At 41.2% G+C, this 16545-nt stretch overlaps 1 protein-coding gene and 1 non-coding gene across 2 annotated transcripts in view; both read left to right on the plus strand.

Moving 5' to 3' along the window:
* The window catches only part of LOC106610496 (calcium-binding protein 2), a 33197-nt gene that overhangs the window by 2710 nt on the left and 13942 nt on the right, over positions 1-16545 (plus strand). The window lies entirely within an intron of this gene.
* On the plus strand, positions 15374-15449 carry trnaa-ugc (transfer RNA alanine (anticodon UGC)). Its single transcript has one exon. It is a non-coding gene; the product is annotated as a tRNA-Ala (tRNA).

Raw genomic sequence — 16545 nt, forward strand, 5'->3', positions numbered from 1 at the left:
GTCCTTACCTACAGACGTCCTTACCTGCAAGAGTCCTTACTTGGGGGAGTTAATATCTGGGGGGTCTTTACCTGGGGGAGTCCTTACCTGGGGGAGTCTTTACCTGGGGGAGTCCTTACCTGGGGGAGTCCTTACCTGGGGGAGTCCTTACCTGGGGGAGTCCTTACCTGGGGGAGTCCTTACTTGGGGGAGTCTTTATCTGGGGGAATCCGTACCTGGGGGAGTCCTTATCTGGGGGAATCCGTACCTGGGGGAGTCTACCTGAGGGAGTGCTAGCCTGGCAGTGTACTTGTCAAGGCATTTACTTGTAGGTCACTTGACTTGTGAGAGTCCATATACTTCTGGGACATCTTAACTGTTGGTCTGTCTCTGTACCTTTGGGTCTCTTTACTTGTAACTTCTTTCATTCTGGTTTCATGTGGTCGTATAGAAAAGTAGTTGGAGTATTCTGTTGTGATAAAATTAAATGAGAGAAGACACTCACACACAAATAACAATTGTTTAGTCTGTCCAAACACTTTTCCTGGGTATAGTTCCCAGATGTGGAGTACCTTCACCAAGACCAGAGACAGAGAACAAGAGAACGAGAGCTACACAGAGAGAGAAAGACACAGAATCTAAGAGAGAAAGATAATGAAATAAAGAGTGTGTGAGAGAGAGAGAGAGAGAGGAGAGGGAGAGAGAGAGAAGAGAGAGAGAGAGAGAGAGAGAAAGAGAGAGAAAGAGAGAGAGAGAGAGAGGTAAAGGGAGACAGATATAAAAAAAATGGAGTGAGAGAGAGAATGAATAGAGAGGGAGGAGAGCGATATAGAGATGGGGAAATAAAGAGAAAGAGAAGAGACAGAATGAATGTCAGTGTCACTGACCCATTGTTCCCTGGGCCCAGTTTTTCTGCAGGATTAAATGCGTTGAAAAATTATGAATAGAACAGACATCCCCATTGAAGTCAATGATATGACCGTTCTATTAATTCTATTTCTAATCATTTAATCCTATCAGTGACCTCTTGTTCTCAGGGCATAATGAGTCGGACAAAAGTAATCACCCCAGAGTTGGGATGCTGCTAAATCAGACCTAATCAAATGCTCTCTGCACCCAACTGCCAGATTGGGAAAAAGCTGCCTCAATAAAAATTCTGATTATGACACCAGGGTTGACTTTACGTAAGGAAGTGTAGTTATCTTATATAAGCACTGTTCTTAGGGTTTATAGACAGAGGAAGCAGAATAGCGTTTATAGAGCAAGCAGTATAGTGTTTATAGAGGAGGAAGTATAGTGTTTATAGAGGAAGAAGTATAGTGTTTATAGACAGAGGGAGCTGTATAGTGTTAAAAGAGGAAGAAGTATAGTGTTAATAGAGGAAGAAGTATAGTGTTAATAGAGGAAGAAGTATAGTGTTTATAGACAGAGGGAGCTGTATAGTGTTAAAAGAGCAAGCAGTATAGTGTTAATAGAGGAAGAAGTATAGTGTTTATAGAGGAAGAAGTATAGTGTTTATAGAGGAAGAAGTATAGTGTTAATAGAGGAAGAAGTATAGTGTTAATAGAGGAAGAAGTATAGTGTTTATAGAGGAGGAAGTATAGTGTTTATAGAGGAAGAAGTATAGTGTTTATAGACAGAGGGAGCTGTATAGTGTTAAAAGAGCAAGCAGTATAGTGTTAATAGAGGAAGAAGTATAGTGTTTATAGAGGAAGAAGTATAGTGTTAATAGAGGAAGAAGTATAGTGTTAATAGAGGAAGAAGTATAGTGTTTATAGAGGAAGAAGTATAGTGTTTATAGAGGAAGAAGTATAGTGTTAATAGAGGAAGAAGTATAGTGTTTATAGAGGAAGAAGTATAGTGTTTATAGAGGAAGAAGTATAGTGTTAATAGAGGAAGAAGTATAGTGTTTATAGAGGAAGAAGTATAGTGTTAATAGAGGAAGAAGTATAGTGTTAATAGAGGAAGAAGTATAGTGTTAATAGAGGAAGAAGTATAGTGTTTATAGAGGAAGAAGTATAGTGTTAATAGAGGAAGAAGTATAGTGTTAATAGAGGAAGAAGTATAGTGTTAATAGAGGAAGAAGTATAGTGTTTATAGAGGAAGAAGTATAGTGTTAATAGAGGAATAAGTATAGTGTTTATAGAGGAGGAAGTATAGTGTTTATAGAGGAAGAAGTATAGTGTTTATAGACAGAGGAAGAAGTATAGTGTTTATAGAGGAGGAAGTATAGTGTTTATAGAGGAAGAAGTATAGTGTTTATAGACAGAGGAAGCAGTGTAGTGTTTATAGACAGAGGAAGCAGTATAGTGTTTATAGAGAACGCAGTATAGTGTTAATAGAGGAAGAAGTATAGTGTTTATAGTGGAAGCAGTATAGTGTTTATAGAGGAAGAAGTATAGTGTTTATAGAGGAAGAAGTATAGTGTTTATAGACAGAGGAAGAAGTTTTGTGTTTATAGAGAAAGCAGTATAGTGTTTATAGTGGAAGCTCTATAGTGTTTATAGACAGAGGAAGCAGTGTAGTGTTTATAGACAGAGGAAGCAGTATAGTGTTTATAGAGAACGCAGTATAGTGTTTATAGACAGAGAAAGCAGTAGAGTGTTTATAGAGGAAGCAGTATAGTGTTTATAGAGGAAGCAGTATAGTTTTTATAGAGGAAGCAGTAGAGTGTTTATAGACACAGGAAGAAGTATAGTGTTTATAGAGGAAGCAGTATAGTGTTAATAGACAGAGGAAGCAGCATAGGGTTTATAGAGGAAGCAGTATAGTGTTTGTAGAGAAAGCAGTACAGTGTTTACAGAGGAAGCAGCATACTGTTTATAGATAGAGAACCCAGGATAGTGTTTATAGAGGAAGCTGTATAGTGTTTATAGACAGAGGAAGCAGTATAGTGTTTATTGAGAAAGCAGTATAGTGTTTAAAGAGAAGCAGTATAGTGTTTATAGAGAAAGCAGTATAGTGTTTATAGACAGAGGAAGCAGTATAGTGTTTATAGACAGAGGAAGCAGTTTAGTGTTTATAGACAGAGGAATCAGTATAGAGTTTATAGACAGAGGAAGCAGTATAATGTTTATAAACAGAGGAAAGAGTCTAGTGTTTATAGAGGAAGCACTATAGTGTTTATAGACATGTAAGCAGTATAGTGTTCATAGACAGAGGAAGAAGTACAGGGTAGTGTTTATAGAGAAAATATTATTGTGTTTTTAGACAGAGAAAGCAATATAGTATTTATAGAGAAAGTAGTATGGTGTTTATAGACAGAGGAAGCAGTATAGTGTTTATAGTGGAAGCAGTATAGTGTTTATAGACAGAGGAAGCAGTATGGTGTTTATAGAGGAAGCAATATAGTGTTTATAGACAGAGGAAGCAGCATAGTGTTTATAGAGGAAGCAGTATAGTGTTTATAGAGGAAGCAGTATAGTGTTTATAGACAAAGGAAGCAGTATAGTATTTATAGACAAAGGAGGCAGTATGTTGTTTATAGAGGAGGCAGAATGTTGTTTATAGAGGAAGCATTATGGTGTTTATTGAGGACACAGTATTGTGTTTATAGAGGAAGCAGTATAGTGTTTGTAGACAGAGGAAGCAGTATAGTGTTTGTAGACAGAGAAATCAGTATAGTGTTTATAGAGGATGCGGTATAGTGTTTATAGAGGAAGCAGTATAGTGTTTATAGACAGAGGAAGCAGTACATAATTTATAGAGAAAGCACTACAGCATTTATAGACAGAGGAAGCAGTATGGTGTTTATAGATAGAGAACGCAGTATAGTGTTTATAGACAGAGGAAGCAACATAGTGTTTACAGAGGAAGCAGTGTAGTGTTTATAGAGGAAGCAGTATAGTGTTTATAGACAGAGAAAGCAGTATAGTGTTTATAGATAGAGAATGCAGTATAGTGTTTATATACAGAGGAAGCAGTAAAGTGTTTATAGACAGAGGAAGCAGTATAGTGTTTATAGAGAACACAGTATAGTGTTTATAGACAGAGAAAGCAGTATAGTGTTTATAGAGGAAGCAGTATAGTGTTTATAGAGGAAGCAGTATAGTGTTTATAGACACAGAAAGCAGTATAGTGTTTATAGAGGAAGCAGTATGGTGTTAATAGACAGGAAGCAGTATAGTGTTTATAGAGGAAGCAGTACAGTATTTATAGATAGAGAACACAGTATAGTGTTTATAGACAGAGAAAGCAGTATAGTGTTTATAGACAGAGGAAGCAGTATAGTGTTTATAGAGGAAGCAGTATAGTGTTTGTAGAGAAAGCAGTACAGTGTTTACAGAGGAAGCAGCATACTTTTTATAGATAGAGAACCCAGGATAGTGTTTTGAGAGGAAGCTGTATAGTGTTTATAGACAGAGGAAGCAGTATAGTGTTTATTGAGAAAGCAGCAGAGCAGCATAGACAGTAGGATTGATTATTCTTTCTGTTTAAATCGCTGTTCATCAGCCATTCATGTTAACACACCGTACACTGAGAAACAACAGATTACATGGTGCTGGAGGAAATAAACCGTAATCCTTTGTCCATGAAAAAAAGCTTAGAATGAAACACAATGTCAATGTTCAATGTTCACTAAAGGAAGTAAGGAAGAAACCAGGATATAGTATGATGCTCTTCAGCTCTTTATGTTCAAACTCCAGTTAGGAGTCCCCTGATCTGATATAGAATGAATGAAGATGAATGGACAGACACCTGAAGTAGATGGAACAGAAGATGAGATGAATGCGAGACACTGGGAGAGAGAGAGGAGAGAGAGAGAGAAAAAGAGGGAGGGAGAGAGAGAGGAGAGAGAGAGAAAGAAAGAAATAGAGAGAGGAGAGCGAAAGAGAAAGAGAGAAAGGGTGAGAGAGAGGAGAGAGAGAAAAAGAGGGAGGGAGAGAGAAAAAGAAAGAGAGAGAGAGGAGAGAGAGAGAATGAGAGAAAGGGGGAGAGAGAGCGAGAGAGAGAGGGAGAGATAGAGAGAGAGAGAGAGTGGGAGAATAGTCATGTTCTTTATCTAGCATGTCCACAGATGTTCTACTGACTCATTTGACCCCAACTACAATACCATTATCAATATGTTACTACATTTACATGACAACATAAGACTACCCATATATCATCAGGAGTCATGTAGAGAATAAACAGGGTTCTCACTGAGTCACTGTAGTTATTTAACACTTCCAGATCTAATAGGGTGACACACAAGTAAACAGAGAGAGAGAGAGAGAAATGGACAGTTGTCATTCAGAGAGAGAGAGAGAGATGGACAGTTGTCATTCAGAGAGAGAGAGAGAGAGAGAGAGATGGACATTTGTCATTCAGAGAGAGAGAGATGGAAAGTTGTCATTCAGAGAGAGAGAGAGATGGACAGTTGTCATTCAGAGAGAGAGAGAGATGGAAAATTGTCATTCAGAGAGAGAGAGAGAGAGAGATGGACAGTTGTCATTCAGAGAGAGAGAGAGAAAGAGAGAGATGGACAGTTGTCATTCAGAGAGAGAGAGAGAGAGAGATGGACAGTTGTCATTCAGAGAGAGAGAGAGAGAGATGGACAGTTGTCATTCTGAGAGAGAGAGAGAGAGAGAGAGATGGACAGTTGTCATTCTGAGAGAGAGAGAGAGAGAGAGAGAGAGAGAGAGAGATGGACAGTTGTCATTCAGAGAGAGAGAGAGAGATGGACAGTTGTCATTCAGAGAGAGAGAGAGAGAGATGGACAGTTGTCATTCAGAGAGAGAGAGAGAGAGAGAGAGAGATGGACAGTTGTCATTCAGAGAGAGAGAGAGAGAGAGAGAGATGGACAGTTGTCATTCAGAGAGAGAGCGAGAGATGGACAGTTGTCATTCAGAGAGAGAGAGAGAGAGATGGACGGTTGTCATTCACAGAGCGAGAGAGAGAGAGAGATGGACAGTTGTCATTGATACGATGACTCCTGAGACTTCTCCTGAATGGATACAATGCTAGGGGCCTGCCAGCAATACGGACAATCAGACTGAATGGTACCATTGAAGGTGTGTTGTTATGGTAACAGTCATGGGTCCAGATTAGTGTTTTAGTGAGGGCTAGGAGAGTGTCTCAAATGGCACCCTATTCCCTACATAGTGCACTACTTTGAAGGAGATCCCATTGGGCTCTGGTCAAAAGTAGTGCACTGCGTAGGGTATAGGGTGCCATTTGGGAAGCAGCTGGGTCAGTATAGATTTACAGCAACAACAAAAAAACATTTCAAAACATGATTTCAGAAAAGGGTGATTTCTATCTTTCATTCTTTCACTCTGCAAGTCATTGATCTCCATGGCAACAGAGATATTGACAGAAGGACAAAAACAGGAAAAATGGACAGAAAAGCTTTACATTGACATTTTAGTCATTTAGTATACGTTCTTATCCATAGACTTAAAGGAGCAATTAGGGTTAAGTGCCTTGCTCATGGGCACATCAGCTGATTTTCCACCTAGTCGGCTCTGGGATTCAAACACTCTCAACCGCTAGGCTACCTGCTGCCCTGGGATGAGGGAAAGGTGAGAAAGGGAGGATAGATTGATTGGGAAACATTGAGAGGGATGGAGGGATGGAGGGAGGGTTATGGTGGTGAAATTAAACCACTCAGAGGATAAAATGATCCCTTTACAGACAGATTCACTCTCAGCTGAGACTAGGAGATGGTTAAAGACTAGTCTTAGGACCTAGCATAGGAAAAACTACAGGAAATAGTTCAAAATAACACTTAGGAAAAACTACAGGAAAAGTAACATTAAGGAAGGAGATGGTTAAAATCATTAAGAGTCGATGGACACACTTGTCTGTTTAAGCTAGAGATATCTAACACGATGGGGTTCTCTGTTTTGCTGTAAGACCCGGGACGGGACTCGTCTGAAGGTGACCTGAAGGTAACCCAGTACCGGTTCAGATAATGAATGGAAGTAACACAAAAAACGAGATAAATATGTGTCCAAAAAAGAAATATATACAGTATTTCCTGAGCTTTCTTCTGTCTCATAGATACTAGACAGACACTTCAAAACCTTCTGATTTATTTTTGCACTGTTTGTTTTGCCTTTTTATGAACGTGTTAATTAATTTCTTTCTCTGGGCTATAGTAGTAAAGGCCAAATTCCATAACTGTGGGAAGTAAGGGTGCTGAAGGTGCTGTAAAAATAAGATAAATCATAAATATATATATATATAGACAGACAGACAGTTCAAACAAGCTGAGCTGATCTGACATCGTCGTTTGACAGCTGTCATACAGAATATAAGTGATTATCTCTCTCTATTTCTCTATCCCTCCCTCCCTCTCTCTCACTGTCTTTCTATCCTTCTGTTTCTCTCTGGTCTCTCTCTCCTATCATGTCTATCCCTCTGTTTCTCTCGGGTCTCTCTCTCCTTCTGTCATCGTGGCCCTATTGTAATCCATTCCAATCATTCTAGAACATACCAGACAACCCAAATCTCATATACTATAGATGAAGGAAACACAATCACACTACACACTACAGGTCTACAGGTCTACAGAGAATTATGGAGAAAGTGGGAGTATCAATGGGAAATATGGAACAATCCAGTGAGAGAGAGAGAGAGAGAAGGAGTGAGGGGGAGAGAGAGAAATAGAGAGAGAGAAATAGAGAGAGCGAGTGAGATGGAGATAGAAGAGATAAGAAGAGAGAGAAAGACAGGAAGAAGGGCCAAATTGTTAAAAAGTAACATAGACTAGATCAGGGGTACGTAACCCTGTACCAGGAGTACCACAGGAGCTGCAGGGTTTTGTTCCAACTAGGCACCATACCAGACCAACTGAGCTAATTGATCAATTCAGTGATTGCTTAAATTCAACACAAATAAATACATAACCTAGACATGTACAATATTAAGAAAACACATCACTGTTGTGCTACAGCTTCCGTGTACTGGCCCCCGTGGGAATCAAACCCACAACTCTGGCGTTGCACACACCATGCTGGCGTTGCAAACACCATGCTCTACCAACTGAGCCACAGGGAATCACGAAGCAGTGGATTAAAGGGGTGATAACAGGAGTGCCTGTGAGTGTTGGTAATAAAGAGGTAAGCGACGACTTGAGAGGAGGCATTCTAGCAACAAGGGGTGGAGTTAGGGTAGATAGCCCATCTAGTCTGTTACACTCCAAGGACCAGGTGCTGCCAAATAAAGTAACCATAGGGTATATGAGTTATTATGTGAGGGCATATGTACCGAAGCCTTTGAGATGTTATAACTGCCAGAGGTTTAGGCATGTGGCAACAGCCTGTAAAGAGGAAAAGAGATGTGCCAGGTGTGGAGGGGAGTATGAGTATGGGAAATGGTGTAAAACCGACATCCCAGTGTGTTAATAGTGTATGTATTAAACCTGCCCACAGTGTACAAAGCTATACATGCATGTACCTACACATGCAAGAGCAAACACAATATATATATATATATATATATATATATATATATATACATATAGTGTTTCGATGGTGTTATCTTCTGTGATGACAATCTAAAACCTGTCAACTTCCATATGAACCAGCAATGACATGCTGCTGCTGCTGTTGGCCTCAATTACTATACTATTTGTGTGAGTGTTTGATTCACTGTTCATTCTGAGATATCTGATGCCTGGATATGTGTACTAGAGAGAGAGGAGAGGAGGAGAGGAGGAGAGGAGAGGAGGAGAGGAGGAGGAGAGAGAGGAGAGGTAGGAGAGGAGAGAAATGAGAGGAGGAGAGAGAGGAGAGGAAGATGGGGAGGAGAGGAGGAGAGGAGAAGTAGGAGAGGAGAGAAAGGAGAGGAGGAGAGAGAGGAGAGGAAAATGGGGAGGAGAGGAGGAGAGGAGAGGTAGGAGTGGAGGAAAGAAGAGATGAGAGGGGGAGAGAGAGGAAAGGAAGGAGATGAGGAGAGAGAGGAGAGGTAGAAGAGAGGAGAGGAAGGAAAGGAGGAGATAGAGGAGAGGAGGAGAGAGAGAAGAGGAGGAGAGAGACGAGAGGAGGAGAGAGAGGAAAGGAATGACAGAGGGGAAAGTAAGGAGAGGAGGAGGAGAGGAGAAGAGGAGAGAGAGGAGAAAGAGGAGAGTAGGAGACAGAGGAAAGGAAGGAGAGGAGGAGAGAGGAGAGAGAAGAGAGAGAAGAGAGGAGGAGAGAGGAAAGGAAGGAGAGGAGGAGAGAGGAGAGAGAGGAAAGGAGGAGAGAGAGGAAAGGAAGGAGAGGAGGAGCGAGGAGAGAGAGGAGAGGAGGAGAGGAAACCAAGGAGAGGAGGAGAGAGAGGAGAGGAGGAGAGAGAGGAAATGAAGGAGAGGAGGAGAGAGAGGAAAGGAAGGAGAGAGAGGAAATGAAGGAGAGGAGGAGAGAGAGGAGAGGTAGGAGAGAGAGGAGAGAAGGAGAGAGGGGAGAGAGGAGAGGTAGGAGAGAGAGGAGAGGAGGAGAGAGGGGAGAGAGGAGAAGAGGAGAGAGAGGAGAGAAGGAGGGAGGGGAGAGAGGAGAGGAGGAGAGAGAGGAGAGAAGGAGAGAGGGGAGAGAGGAGAGGTAGGAGAGAGAGGAGAGGAGGAGAGAGGGGAGAGGAGAGAGGGGAGAGAGGAGAGGAGGAGAAAGAGGAGAGAAGGAGGGAGGGGAGAGAGGAGAGGAGGAGAGAGAGGAGAGAAGGAGGGGGAGAGAGGAGAGGAGGAGAGAGGGGAGAGGAGGAAAGAGAGGAGAGGAGGAAAGATCAGGGAGGTGTATCTTGCTGTGGAAAATATACAAATGTGTCTTTTGATGGAAAACCCATGAGACAGATGAACTAGTGTGAGTGTGAAGTGTGAGTCAGTAGGACTAGACAGATGATGACTAGATGTTACAACAGATGACACACACACACACACACACACACACACACACAAAAAACACAGCAGACTATTGCATTTAACTTGATTAAAGTTCCGCTCAACCTTCAAGAGGCTCAGAGGAAAGGGTCAGGAAGCAGTCACACATGCAGACAGACGCAGGCTCACACACGTAAGAACACACACACACATAGTTACGCAAGCTCTCTGTGTCTCTCTCACACACGCACACACACACGCACACACACGCACACACACACACACACACACACACACACACACACACACACACACACACACACACACACACACACACACACACACACACACACACACACACACACACACACACACACACACACACACACACACACACACACACACCAGGGTCAGGATGGCGTGGTGGGAAATCCTTTCTTCTGAACACCGTCATAAAGTTGTTGACTCTGTGATATGATATTGTTATTAAAATGTGTTTCTACCCTCTCTCCCGTCATCCTACTATGTCTAAGCCTGCGTCCCAAACTGGCACCCTATTCCCTACATAGTGGACGACTATTGGGCCCTGGTTAAAAGTAGTGCACTATATAGGGAATAGGGGTGCCTTTTGGGATACATACTAAGACATCTGGTGTGTTTAATGCCGTTGAAAAGAGGAGACAATCACATTTCCTCAGCTGTTTGATCCAGGGTTACGTGTTGTTACTTGACTGTAGGCTTATTCCTCAGCTGTGAACACAACATGAAATTACACCGAGGAGTCCGAGGACTATGATTTTACATGTGAAGTTCTCTGCTGTTTGATGAATGTGGACTTTCTTTCGCTGTTCTGTACGGCGCCCTTCAGTTATTGGACATTGTCATTCAGGGGTCGTTCCAAGAAGAGTACCTTTTGCATCGTTTTGATATTTTAAGTAGAAATGATGCACCAATATTGAATTTTAAAATCTTGTTATATTAAATGAAGTGCCCTTTAATATAGACCACATGGAGAATTCAATAAATCAGATTTTTTTCTACGAATACAGACTTGCTCCGTGCACCCTCTGTGACCTCTAGGAAGATTTTAACCCACCTAACCCCGACATTTCTCCGCGTTTTCAGCATCATTGTAAAGCCCTATTTATTTGTTGCTTTGAGAAAGTAATTTCTGAATATTATTATTTATTTGATGTGATAAGTAATTAATTTACATCTGTCTCTCATTTAAAATCAACACTGTTACGTGAACTGAACTCTCCTTTTAATATGGTGAAACTATTCTCTTTCTTTTCAAAAGAAACGAGAAACCATCGTGTAAAAGCAGGTGAGCTGGTTCTACTCTTCCTGGTCATTTTCTGCTGTTTTGTTTTGTCGAGCGTCGGTGTTTGTTTTGTAAGCTTCCATTCCTCCTGTCACAAGGAGATTTACGGCAGATGAAATCGTCAACCCTGTTACGGTCAACCCTGTTTCGGTCAACCCTGTTACGGTCAACCCTGTTATTTTATTTGACACTTACTATAGTCATTTTTTTAGTTAACCCCCTTGAGATGGAAAACATATTTTTTATGGAGTCGAACATGTGCTCTTTACAGTGGCGGCTGCTGTGGGGAGGACGGCTCATAATAAAGGCAGGAAACCATTTGTTTGATCTTGTTGATACCTTTACCCTTATTCCGCTCCAGCCATTACCACGTGATCGTCCTCCCCAATTAACGTGCCACCAGCCTCCTGTGGCTCTTTATGACAGAATGTTACAATTAAATCTGATCAAAAGTATTTTTGGGACCAAAAAGCTACAATTCTCAAAAGGTACTGAACTGGTGCAACCATCCTCATAATACGAAAAAAGTACAATCTTTAGTTCAGGTAGGCTACCCTAAGAATGGATCAACCGGAGGAAGACGTATATAAATTGCTCAACAGCATTCACTATGATCTGACAGCGCTGGCCTGGTTGGAACCCAAGCCGGAAAACTCAGTGGTCCTCAACCGGAGTCAGCCGGTGACCATTGATCTTCTGATTGTGTTAGACTCCCACCTAGTGGGGATTCTCTAAAATGACTGCTTCTAGTGGTCTAGATTGAGTACTGCAGCCTCTCATGCAAAACTGGGCTTGGTGCTGTAGTTAGTGTTAGGACGTTCCATTGCAGTTTGCTATAGATTGATACAGAGAGGGGGCGAGGGAGGGAGGGAGGGAGCTCTATCAAAAGATGGAGATACAGAATATTGGAAGGGAGAGAGAGAGAGAGAGAGGGAGACAGAGGGAATGATAGAGGGAGAGAGAAGTGACGAGGGGGTGAGAGAGAGAGAAGAAAGAGAGAGGGGGTGATACAAAGAGCGATAGAACAAGAGAGAGAGATACAGAGGGAGGAGTATGTGTGATTGCATTTCCAATGTGACAATAGGGATTGGTGTTGTGGTGCCCAGCTCTACTCTAATGGCCTGGACACACAGCTACTCTCTACTGTAGTCACCACACTGCTGGGGGAGCCCCCCCACCACACACACACACACACACACACACACACACACACACACACACACACACACACACACACACACACACACACACACACACACACACACACACACACACACACACACACTTTCAGCACAAACTCACACTTATGCAAATTACATTTACGAGGAAAAAAATTGACCATTTCTGAAACGATCATAATGTACAACTTGAACATATTTCAGGGCTTATTTGATCATGAAGATATGAAGTACATAATCGTTTTTCATAACACAACTATTACATCATAATTCACTGTGACATTTTCACCCTCATATTCTTCATCCATTTCTCATAATGCTGATACCATCTGTCTCATTTGTGCCGGAATCTTCTTCCCAATCATCCACGGCAAAACGAGACAATGTTGGCTTCTAACTGTTCCTAGACATTCTAACTGTTCCTAGACATTCTAACCGTTCCCAGACATTCTAACCGTTCCTAGACATTCTAAATGTTCCTAGACGTTCTAACTGTTCCTAGACATTCTAACCGTTCCTAGACGTTCTAACTGTTCCTAGACATTCTAACTGTTCCTAGACATTCTAACCGTTCCCAGACATTCTAACCGTTCCTAGACATTCTAACTGTTCCTAGACATTCTAACTGTTCCTAGACATTCTAACTTGTTCCTAGACATTCTAACCGTTCCTAGACATTCTAACTGTTCCTAGACATTCTAACCGTTCCTAGACATTCTAACCGTTCCTAGACATTCTAACCGTTCCTAGACATTCTAACCGTTCCTAGACATTCTAACCGTTCCTAGACATTCTAACCGTTCCTAGACATTCTAACCGTTCCTAGACATTCTAACCGTTCCTAGACATTCTAACCGTTCCTAGACATTCTAACTGTTCCTAGACATTCTAACTGTTCCTAGACATTCTAACCGTTCCTAGACATTCTAACTGTTCCTAGACATTCTAACTGTTCCTAGACATTCTAAATGTTCCTAGACATTCTAAATGTTCCTAGACATTCTAACTGTTCCTAGACGTTCTAACTGTTCCTAGACATTCTAACCGTTCCTAGACATTCTAACTGTTCCTAGACATTCTAACTGTTCCTAGACATTCTAACCGTTCCTAGACATTCTAACTGTTCCTAGACATTCTAACTGTTCCTAGACATTCTAACTGTACCTAGACATTCTAACTGTTCCTAGACATTCTAACCGTTCCTAGACATTCTAACTGTTCCTAGACATTCTAACTGTTCCTAGACATTCTAACTGTTCCTAGACATTCTAAATGTTCCTAGACATTCTAAATGTTCCTTGACATTCTAAATGTTCCTTGACATTGCATTCTAACTGTTCCTAGACATTCTAACCGTTCCTAGACATTCTAACTGTTCCTAGACATTCTAACCGTTCCTAGACATTCTAACCGTTCCTAGACATTCTAACCGTTCCTAGACATTCTAACCGTTCCTAGACATTCTAACCGTTCCTAGACATTCTAACCGTTCCTAGACATTCTAACCGTTCCTAGACATTCTAACCGTTCCTAGACATTCTAACTGTTCCTAGACATTCTAACCGTTCCTAGACATTCTAACCGTTCCTAGACATTCTAACCGTTCCTAGACATTCTAACCGTTCCTAGACATTCTAACCGTTCCTAGACATTCTAACCGTTCCTAGACATTCTAACTGTTCCTAGACATTCTAACCGTTCCTAGACATTCTAACCGTTCCTAGACATTCTAACCGTTCCTAGACATTCTAACCGTTCCTAGACATTCTAACTGTTCCTAGACATTCTAACTGTTCCTAGACATTCTAACCGTTCCTAGACATTCTAACCGTTCCTAGACATTCTAACCGTTCCTAGACATTCTAACCGTTCCTAGACATTCTAACCGTTCCTAGACATTCTAACCGTTCCTAGACATTCTAACTGTTCGTAGACATTGTAAATGTTCCTAGACATTCTAACTGTTCCTAGACATTCTAACTGTTCCTAGACATTCTAACTGTTCCTAGACATTCTAACTGTTCGTAGACATTCTAAATGTTCCTAGACATTCTAACCGTTCCTAGACATTCTAACTGTTCCTAGACATTCTAACTGTTCCTAGACATTCTAAATGTTCCTAGACATTCTAAATGTTCCTAGACATTCTAACTGTTCCTAGACATTCTAACTGTTCCTAGACATTCTAACCGTTCCTAGACATTCTAACCGTTCCTAGACATTCTAACTGTTCCTAGACATTCTAACCGTTCCTAGACATTCTAACCGTTCCTAGACATTCTAACCGTTCCTAGACATTCTAACTGTTCCTAGACATTCTAACTGTTCCTAGACGTTCTAACTGTTCCTAGACATTCTAACCGTTCCTAGACATTCTAAATGTTCCTAGACATTCTAACTGTTCGTAGACATTGTAAATGTTCCTAGACATTCTAACTGTTCCTAGACATTCTAACTGTTCGTAGACATTGTAAATGTTCCTAGACATTCTAACTGTTCCTAGACATTCTAAATGTTCCTAGACATTCTAACCGTTCCTAGACATTCTAACTGTTCCTAGACATTCTAACTGTTCCTAGACATTCTAACTCTTCCTAGACATTCTAACTCTTCCTAGACATTCTAACTGTTCCTAGACATTCTAAATGTTCCTTGACATTGCATTCTACATGTTCTGAAGCAGTACTCTCATGTAACCCCTGCTGGTTTAAGCAGTATTAAACTGTATTACTACGGTGGCTGTTTAAATCCAAGTAATGCCTTTATCTTCTGTTGGAACCCAAGTCCTGTTGGATAGATCCACACAGAAAGAACAGCAGGCCAAGAACCCAAAACATCTGCAAGAGGAGAATATAGAAATAGAATGGATAGAATAAAAATGAGGTGTGAGGTTGACCATGAGGTTAGATTTTAACAGTGAGGAGGCAAAATGAGTTGTGAGATTGACCATGAGGTTAGATTTTAACAGTTAGGAGGCAAAATGAGGTGTGAGATTGACCATGAGGTTAGATTTTAAAACAGCGAGGAGGCAAAATGAGGTGTGAGATTGGCCATGTGGTTAGATTTTAACAATGAGGAGGCAAAATGAGGTGTAAGGTTGACCATGAGGTTAGATTAGGTCCCGTTTGGCTCAGTTGGTAGAGCATGGTGTTTGCAACGCCAAGGTTGTGGGTTCGATTCCCACGGGGGACCAGTACGGATAATTTTGTTTTACGAAATATATGCATTCGCTACTGTAACTCGCTCTGGATAAGAGCATCTACTAACAAATTTAAAAAATGATTATGCTTTATCTTGCCAATATGAGGCTTTTTATTTGCAAGGTGAGGATAAACGAGCCGGGGAACTGTACAATTACTTACAAAATCAAATAGGACGATGAACAGAAAGGTAGGTCTAATAAACTGACATGATTAACATAAAACTCTAACAGAAGAACACCAAGGCTTCAATGCCTGTAAAGCCAGCAGCATGCCACCCTGTTATATGTCTGTCCTGTCTGTCTCTCTCCAACAGTGGCTTGCTTCTTGTAGCGATACCAATTACCCAGAATGCATCACAAACCCTACCAATTACCTAATTGACAATCAACTTCAATAAAGGCATGAAAATGGTACACAAACATGTTCAGGTCATAAACGTACATATTACCATCAAACCACACTTTCAATAATGGTGTTCACATGCTTTAAAACAGCATCAACAACATACGTCCCCCGGGAATAAGCTACTACTGCAATAACCCTTACCATAAAAACCCTTGCCTCCATTTGATGTCACAACTATGAGCAGGAAATGGACCAAACCCTCTCGCGTCAATGAGTCAATTAAAGGTAATCGTTTACATTTATTTTGATCTACTGTACTTGCAACTTGTGTTCACTGAATGCACCCACAGAAAGAGTTATATTAACTGGAGACGCAACAGCGCAAATTTGGTTTTAGAAATGGGGGGGCCAAACTGCTCCCTGAGGCGTCCGCATGGTCCTAAAGCACACCGGAGCCACGTTTTGTATCACAGTGCAATGATAAAACTGGGGGGGGACAAACATGCAATTTGAGAATGGCCCTGTGGAGATGCACAACAAAAGGTTTCAGCGCCAAACCAATAATCCTGACGCTCCAAAGTCAAACTCATAACAGGCAGGTTTCTTTCACAGGTGATCAACAATAACATGACTAACCCCACATTATTACAATCAATACATGTGATTCTCAACCCCTACACCATGTCTGGTCATTTATAACAGCAAGTCTTTAGATCAAGTCACGTATGACATTTTGACAAT

The sequence above is a fragment of the Salmo salar genome, chromosome 08 (assembly GCF_965601325.2).
Source record: "Salmo salar chromosome 08, fSalSal1, whole genome shotgun sequence".
Classification (NCBI taxonomy): Eukaryota; Metazoa; Chordata; class Actinopteri; order Salmoniformes; family Salmonidae; genus Salmo; species Salmo salar.